Here is a 9,117-nt window from a genome sequence, read left to right as displayed (position 1 = left end):
TTTCCTAGATCCCGGGTCCTATCTCTACAACTGTCTCTGTAGCTCTCTGTGGCTATGTGGTACTCTATACTTCCTTATTTTGGATTATATTATTCTATTTTTCCCAAGGGAGGTTGAATTTCACCGTCTTTGCAGAAGAAACGTTCTCTTTTGGAACTACGAGTTCTCCTTTCTTTGCTCGCATTATTGCGGCCACTTCCAATTCCACCAAATTGCAAGCAGGTTCTTAGATCTTCTGTTGGGTATCAAAAGTAGATTTTTACAGGGGCTGGACTTGGACAATCTTTTGCAATATGACCTTCTCCTTTGCATCGACTGCATAAGGGCTTGTAATCCACAGATCTTCTAGGGTTTGGAAAATTTGGTGAGATATGACTCTTTCTCCACATTTTTAACACTCCACTTATGATCTCTGGCCACCACCAGACTGTCGTTCTCTGTAACTTTGAGAGGGAGACCTCCTTGGACCGAAATTAGGACCAAACTCCGTAAGCTTTGGTCCAATGTCCTGCGTTGTCATTTTGGATTCTAGCAAGTTGAATCTTGCGTTTTCATCTTTTTGTCTTTATTTGTGCATCTCTTTCAGAGAGCAGATATCCTTTATATAGTTCTTCCTCAAATAGTATGAACAGAAGGCTCCAGGAATGGTTGGTTTTTGGGTACATTCAATGGCTAAATGTCCCGCTGATGGCACTTTTCGCACCATGTATTAGAACACATCACATCTCTCCCACCTCCCACAGGAGTGGATATATTGGCAGTATCATTTAAGGCACTGTCATTTGCGGCAGCTATTGTGGATTAGGTGCACTGTGCTGCGGCACTATTTGCATCTGGGAATAGGGGTAGGGAATTGTCCCTATGACTGCATTTGGTGGGTATACCATTCCTGGCATGGGAGGAGGTAAGACTTCTCTTCTTGGAGTCATTGACAACCTTGCTTCAACTTCATCATGCAATCTTGCACCTTCCACTGCAGCTTGCAGATTGATTGGCTTCTTAATTCCACAAACTTGCAAACTTCCGGTTGTAGGCCTCTGAGGAACACTCCTTTCTGGATACCTTCATCCAAATGATGGTTAGTCCATCTCTTCATAATAGATTCCATTCATGAGACATAAGCTTCTACTCTTTCTCCAGGACTGACTTAGGTTCATGAACTCCTCTCTCATCCGCTCTTCAAAACCTTCACGTTTGAATTTAGTGAGGAAGGCCAAGTTCAGGTCGTCCCATGTGCCAAACGTTCCTGCCGCTTGTCTTTCATACCATTGAGACACTGGGCCCTTGAAAGTGGTAGGGAATATTGCTAACCAATGCTCAGGGGTTCTGGCATTGTTAGCCACGCCTGCTACCATAAATTCTACTATATGAAGATCAAGGTCTTCATTGTACTCTCCCTTAAAAATTGGCAATGGGACTACATTTGCTGGCCTATCATCAATATTTCTAGGACGAATCTGACTAGGAAGGGGACCTTGAGTCGCCATGGGGACTTCTTTAAAGAGTTCTTTTAGGGCATCAAAGGAGGGTTCTGCTGCAAGCTCGTTCTCAGCCTTAATTCTTGCCTTCTCTCTTCTCACGTCTCTGGACTCGTTCTAACGAAACAGTTGGTCTGTACTTAACAGAATAGAATCAAAGAGGGCTTGAGTCTCTAGAGGATTCTCCAGCCAAGATCTCTTTTACTTCCTTCTTTTCAACATCTATGAATTCAGCTTTCAAACCACTACAGAGGGGGAGATATTTCGTTTTGAAAGTATCAAAACTCATTCTTCTTAGGATCGTTGTTGTGCCATCATTATAATAATGCCAGCTTCTGATGTTTCATATGTTGTAAAGAACACTCTGTCTACCAACTTCTAATGGGTTGCTAATTGGACAAACAGAAGATTTTTCAGAACACCAAGCATCCCACGTATCTTGCTGTTGAGCATCCATGAACAGATTCCAACTCTTTTCTTTCTTGTTTTCGTGAACCTCCACTGACCATGACTCCAGAAGCTTCTTCACGATCTTCCACTTGATGATGTCTAGAAACTTCTCGATGAATGCCAAATCTTCCATGGATGGTCATTCTCTCTGTTTCTACCCTTCAATTTTTTCCCAAATAATTTGCCACCAAGATGCAAGTTTCTGTTGCTTCAACACGAATAGGAAATGGTCCACCACATAGAGCTTGCATCATGATGGTAATATGTTTCCGCCATTGTGGGATGAACTTCTTGTAGAAAGTGGCTTTGATAATGAGAACCTCCAACTCTTCAATGGAAGGAGGAACTTTGCAAACCTCCATCGAATTCTTCTCTTCTTGGCAATGCCTTTTCTTTCATTTTCAGCCTCTTCTGATGCTTGTTGATGGCAAGTTTCCCTAGTTGCGCACCAAAAATATGGGGCTAAAGCATAAGTGGAGAAAAAATAAAGACAGTGGATAAGAAAGTCAAGCCTATGGCAATTCCACTACCTCCTAAAAGTGAAGGGCTGGTTGATAGGGTAGCAAATCAGCCAAGTTTATGAGATCCTTCTAACATTGGACACAAGTTGATATGTGAAAGTATAAAAGAGCTCAAAATAGGAGATAATTTTTTCCTTTTTCCGGCTGAAAAACACTCATTTATGCAAATGTTAATGAAATATGGAAAAGCTTTTGCATTTCAGGCAAGTGAAATAGGCTATGTGAATCCAAACATTGTAACTCATATGGTCATTTTCACGATCCCACATGTGCTTTGGAACCTCAAGCCTATTCCCGTTCCAAGGGCGCATTTGCCCAAATGACTGGAACTTCTAAATGAAAAGATCAAAATGAATATTTTAGAACCTTCTTCACCACCTTACTCAAATCTATGGTTTATCGTGCCCAAGAAAAGTGGATCTTTACGATTCATTCAAGATCTACAGCATGTTAACCATGTCACAGTTTGAAATGTTGGATGGGGTCCAATTGTTGATGAGTTTGCTGAAGCTTTTGCAGGGAGAGCAATTTATTCTATGGGCGACTATATTCTGGATATGACATATTTTAGCTTTCATTAGAGATCCGAGACATTACCACAATGAAGATACCTCTTGGATTGGTCCGCATGTGTACACCACAAGATGTAACAAATTCCGTGGCCCATATGATGAATGCCATGCACAAAGTCTTAAGGGACTTTATTCTACAGCTTACTCTTCCATTTCTTGATTATGTGCCTATCAAGGGATGTGAAGTCTATGAAAAGAATGAGGAGCTTGATGAATGTGCTTGCATGACATTTGTAGTTAACCATATTCATGATTGTGATAGGATTTTGACAAAGCTAGAAGAAGTTCATCTTACCCTTTCTGGAGCTAAATTGATCTTTGGAGTTGAAGAAGTCCTAGTGGTCGGACATCTGTGTGGCCCATATGGACACAAACCTTTGCCAATCAAGATAGATGCCATCAGCAGAATGCAAGAAAAATGCACAAATATTTCAGAGATGAGAAGATTTCTTGGCGCATGTGTATTCTATCTCATATGGATACCACATTTTTCTCATGTAGCTGAAAATCTTTATCAATTATTAAGAAAATGCCAAAGATTCTCTTGGAGTAAAGAGCATAATCTCACTATACGCAAATTAAAGAAGTTGTTAATATTAGCTCTCATTCTCAAAAGGGCTGATTATTCAAATGGTCAACCCATCATCCTTACTATGGATACAAGTCCCATTGGGATAGGATAGGTTGTTGGCCAAGAAGATCTGGAAGGTAATAGGTATGCAATTCGTTTTGGAGTAAAGGTTCTCAATGAATGTCAAAACAGATATGCACAAGTAAAAATGGAATTGTGGGGAGTTGTAACAACATTAAAGTGTGATCATGAATACTTTATAGATAGGTGCTTTCGTAGTGGTAGAAACTGATTGTCTTCCACTCTTGGGCATGATTACCAACTGTTCTAAACCTGACTGTTGAGAGTGGAAAAGAACTGAATTTTTGATTGATTCTTGTTGTTTTTTAGGTCTAAATGGTTGATTTTTTATGGATTTTGAGTGATGATTGGTTGTTTTGAAAATTTTTGAGAGTGTTTTGGATTATATTGATCATGTTTTGGAAGATCATGATGATTCTCAGTAGAAATATGAAGCTTTGTGATGTTCTGATAGGTTCTGGTTTTGATTGGTTCTGATACCTTCTATTTAGTTTCTATTTTGTTCTGATTTTCTTTTATATGAAGCATGGATTGATGATTGATGAATGTTGAAATATTTTGAAAGCTTATTGAATAGTTTTTGATAGTTTGAAATAGTTTTAGTATGAGTTATGAGATTCTGATGTTCTCTGATGACCTTCTGTAACCCTTTGTAGAGCTTTTGTCTCTGCTCTATTTCTGTTCTGTTCTGTTATGTAGATCTTCTATAAGTGTTATGTAGAATGTATTTGTGACTTTGGGAAAGTTTTCATGGAAGAAGCAGCTATTGAGGACTGAAGAGCAGACTAAAGTAACAAAGACAGTAGTGAGCTATGAAGAGACACTATAGTGGCTCTGGAGCCCTTTCATACCTCCCATGCCTCTTGGGAGGTGCATCCACGACCTAAGAAGGATTATTATGAGTGATTATGAAGTATTGTAGAGAAGAGATGATGTACTATTGATTGAGAGAGAGAGAGAGAGAGAGAGAGAGAGAGAGAGAGAGAGAGGGAGAGAGAGAGAGTCGGATATAGTCAATTCTATAAAAAATAATGTATCTATCTATGAGAGATTGAGAGAGAGAACTATGAAGACAATAAAGATGAATACTATGTGATTATTTCCATTCAAAAGTGGTATCTTTCTTTTGTGTTTCTTGTTCTATTGATGGATTCTATGACGATGGTGAAGATTATGGTTGATTCTATTAAATCCATGGGAGATATCTACTATGATGTTGCATGAACATTTGTTCTTTTCCTTGTTGTGGTTCTCTAAAGGATGAAATAAAAGCTTGTTGATGTTACAAGATAGATTTTCTTGCAATAGAAACCCCTTTTCCTTGGTGTCTTTCTTGGGGCTGATTTTCAACCTGATTTTTTGCATGAGTAGCTGCATATATTTCAGCCACTGTGTCAGTAGTAATCAATCCAAAAAACATACCAGAAATCAGTGCATGAATTTTCTCGGCTTTCCAAAAGACAAGCTTCTGTGCTTCAGCCTCACGGAAGGCAGAACACTCCCTCTTGTCATGTTGTTGGTTGTTACACCAAATATATCGCCTCTTAAAGCCTTCTCTCATGGGTCTTTCAGTTGATGATTGTCCTCGCTCTTCAACTTTGACATCTAGCTTCTCCACCTTGGAACTAATTTCTATAAGATTCAGATGAAGGCCACACATGCTTTTAATGAGTTCATCCATGACATCATTTTTAGAAGGAACAGAAGAAGAAAGAGTTGGTTGGTTAATCAAAGGAATAGGGGATTTCGAAGGTGGAACAAGCTCCATCAATAGATTTGTTGGAGTTGAAGTAGTGCCCAATCTTAGTCGCATACGCTCTCTTTGAGAAATCGTGTTAACTGCATCAGTGACATATGTCCATCCAGTCTTGACTCTTGATTCGGAGGTATCATCCTCAAAGTGATCAACAAGCTTCTCTTGTAGAATGGGATCTGCAGCCTTAAGAAATAATTCAATCTTTTGACCTTCCATACTTTATTGGTCTTCAGCATCAAGTTGCCCAAATTTACTTTCAAACTCATGGTATAGAGTTGTTGCAGCTAAACCTTTGTTGGGTTTCTTTGTTAGAATATCGAGCTCCCATTACTCTTCAATCAGTCTATCTTTATGTGTGTGATTGACATTAGCTAGATATAGCTGTACACATGTGTGATATTCAATAAGTCGGTGTAGTCAGTGACTTAATCACAGTTAGTCTTGGTTAGTCATACCTATGTGTGTAAGTCTCTTTCAATTAGTATGATGGAAGAATAATGGAAGAACAACAACAATGAGTTGAGGCTCATCTTTTGCTCCACTCTGTCTCTCTCCCTCTCTTCCAACATGGTATCAAAGCTTGAATGCCTGAAGTTTGAAGGCTTGGCAGTGGCCATTTGACATCAAGACATTAGATATGAAGAAAATGTCATCAAAGGAGATTGTGTTTGCAAGAAGCTATATCTTGCTACAAAAATAGCTTTTGGAGAAACAGCCCATCATTGTAGACTGTTTTGATGTGGTCTACAACTCTTTGCAGAAGAAAGTTTTTCAAATTCCTCACAGATTTTGAGATATTCAGCACAGATCTGTGCTGACTAACTGTTTACTGCAGTAAGCGCAGGTGATTCTAGGGCACCGGTGGCTTTCATCCTAACAATGTATATGCCCTTATTATCATGCATTTGAGCATGATATTGGAGTGTTAAATGCGAGCTTATTTGCAGGCTGGAAACAGTGAACTAGTTGCTGTCCTGAATTTAGAAACAATATTTGCTATTGACAAATGCTTAGATCATACCACTTGAGTGGTAGATGCTTTTTGGGATATTGTGAGTGCTGAAAGTCCAAATTTTGGACTGATTTGTTGCTGGTTATACCAGGGTATTGACTGGTTATTGTCTGCAGGACGGATACCTATTATCTTCACTTGACATACATGAAATATATTCTGACCGGTTGGACATGTATCAACTCCTGCATAGAGTGGCAACTGAATGAGATGTTTTGTGGCTATTTTGAGGTCTGAATACTCTTGTTTTAACAGAGAAAATATTGTTGGTTATAGCAGTGAGCTAGATATATTTGGTACTACTACTTGCATACAGTACAAACATTGATACTTGTATGGACATAGTTTGTTGCTAGGATGTTAGAATGTTTTGAACTGATTTGAGCTTGGTTTATGCTCAACTGACTGTGTTTTTTCATTGTTGGAATACAGTTTATAGCAAGCAGGTTGTCACGAAAATTGTCTTGAATTCCAAAAAACTGTCCTAAATGGCACGAAACTGGTCCTAAACTATAGGAAAAGGAGTCAGATACTTACAGGTTGTATACATCACTGAATACCTAAGTTGCAACTATGGCAAATGCTCAAGGCACTAACAATATCACTCAAATTGAGGGAGAAAAGCTGGACAACAAAAATTTTACTTTATGGAAGTTCCGTATGAAGAATTTTTTGGTTGGCAGAGGCTATTGGGACTTATGTACAGGTGATGAGGCTGAACCTGAAATACATGAAAGGAATCCGACAAATGATCAGAAAAGGGCTCATAAGCTATGGACTGAGAGAGCATGCAAGGTGTTACATTGGTTTTCCTTATGTATATCAGATGATATGGCTATATAGATTACTAGATGCAGTTCCCCAAAGGATGCATGGGACATACTCATGAAGCATTATGGAAATGTAACACATGCAAGAAAGATTCAGCTAAAGCAACAGTTCAATAACATGTCTAGGAATGGCAAAAGCATTTAGGCCTACACTACAGAGATCAAGAACATAGCGGATCAGCTTGCCACCATTGGATCTTCAATGTCTGAGGATGATATGATTTTAGTGACATTAAATGGACTTGGTAAAGAGTATAAAGCATTTGATACGTCTATTTCTATGAGGGCTGAATCCCCTGATTGGGATGAGCTAATTGCTTTGCTAGTTCATGAGGAAGTTAAGCTTGGGATGAATATAGGTTCTAGTACGTCTCAAAGCAGAGACACTATTCTTTACTCTAGCTAGCGTGGCAGTCAAATGATCAGTCAAACAGAGATAAGGATTACCATTACTATGGCAGATATGGATACATTGCAAAGGATTGTTACAAAAAGCAGGGAGATATGAAGGCAAAGGGCAAGCAGCATGGGCACTATGCATCTTTCGTTCCTGGGAGTATACAGTTGTGTGGATGCCACCGGTCACGTGCACTGAGATGTGGGGCTGATTTGCTGCCTTTGCAGCGGTGCCATCTCCAAGTCGCGAGTGGACGAGATCGTTGCCACCCGGAGGTCTGGCAACTCTCCGTCCTCGAAGTAGGGGAGACCGCGTGAGGCCGGAAACGGAGCAATGCTACCCCTCGCTCCAGAAAGTGGAGGGACAACGCCACCTTGTCTGCAGGCCGACCGTCGGCCTCCTCTCAGTCCCCGGTGACAAACCCGATCTTTTATTCATTTTACGTACGTACGTTCTCACACGCGTGTACTAACTAAGGCACAACCTTCCCCCAATTTATTTTGGTTGCCCCCTCGAGGGCTACTATCCGCTAGCTTCTTTCCTAACGCTTATCTACCTAATTTGCATGAGTGAGAGCCCGCCGGCGCTCTTTTACAGAGGTTTTGGCTATGCCTTCATATTTAAAGGTGTGCCTTCTTGCTTTGTGGCTTCCATGGTTGCGTCTTGTACTCCTGGTGGTTGTTTCCATGCTTTTAGATTTCTCTTGAGCGGCCCACTCTCTTGTACGTCACCCTTTCCTTTTTTCCACCTTGTGATTTTCCTGTTGATGCCTCATTTTCAGCTTCCTTCACTTTGCAGTAAACATTACCCCCTTCCTAGTTGAGTGCCAGGCCGAGTGCCAGCCCCATGGCACTACTAGGTGGTGAGTCGGATGGTGTGGCTGGGGTAGCCAGGTGATGTTTTGAGTTTGGATACGAGCCTTGTTGGAAGGTATGTTGGAGGGATTCATGCCTTTGAATTTGAAGATAAGGTTGGACGAATTCGTGCATGGAGAGAGGCAGATGTGCGGATCCATCTTTAAAATTGAAGATATAGTTGGACAGATCCGTCATGTGGTCCTCAGTGTTGGCTGCCTTCTCCTGTGTTGCTCCAAACGAGCTTCTTCATTCACTTTTTGACTAGGGTTGTTGCCTTCGCTCCTTGCTTTGTTGTTCCTGAATGGTGACATGTAACATAAAATAGGGAGTGCATTGCATGGACGATGGGGCCTCTGGTCGGGGTCATTGTTTGTATCTGGAAAGAAAAGAAGGTGCACTACTTGGGGGTGTTTGTGCCTTATCGTTGAGTGCGTGGTGCCCATGTTTGTGGAACTGGGAGTTGGGTGCCCTCGGTGGTGTCCCACACTTGAGGACCCAATTTGTGCCTAAGGGAGGTGCGGTGCAGGGGGCTTAGGGTGAAAGGTCAAACCATAGGCAAGATTTATCTTGCTAGGTATGCTCTACCCTTGAT

The 9,117-nt window shown here is 40.7% G+C and overlaps 1 pseudogene; it reads left to right on the top strand.

Moving 5' to 3' along the window:
* Window positions 1–7,817: 7,817 nt before the first annotated feature.
* LOC148016703 (signal recognition particle RNA) lies at window positions 7,818–8,043 on the top strand (annotated as a pseudogene).
* The last annotated feature ends 1,074 nt before the right edge of the window (window positions 8,044–9,117 follow it).

Source organism: Lygodium microphyllum, chromosome 23 (genome assembly GCF_053477565.2).
Source record: "Lygodium microphyllum isolate KBCC chromosome 23, Lygodium_microphyllum_v1.1.10, whole genome shotgun sequence".
In the NCBI taxonomy this organism is placed as follows: domain Eukaryota; kingdom Viridiplantae; phylum Streptophyta; class Polypodiopsida; order Schizaeales; family Lygodiaceae; genus Lygodium; species Lygodium microphyllum.
The sequence above is the reverse complement of the archived record's forward strand: the minus strand, read 5'-3'. Positions and strand labels throughout refer to the sequence as shown.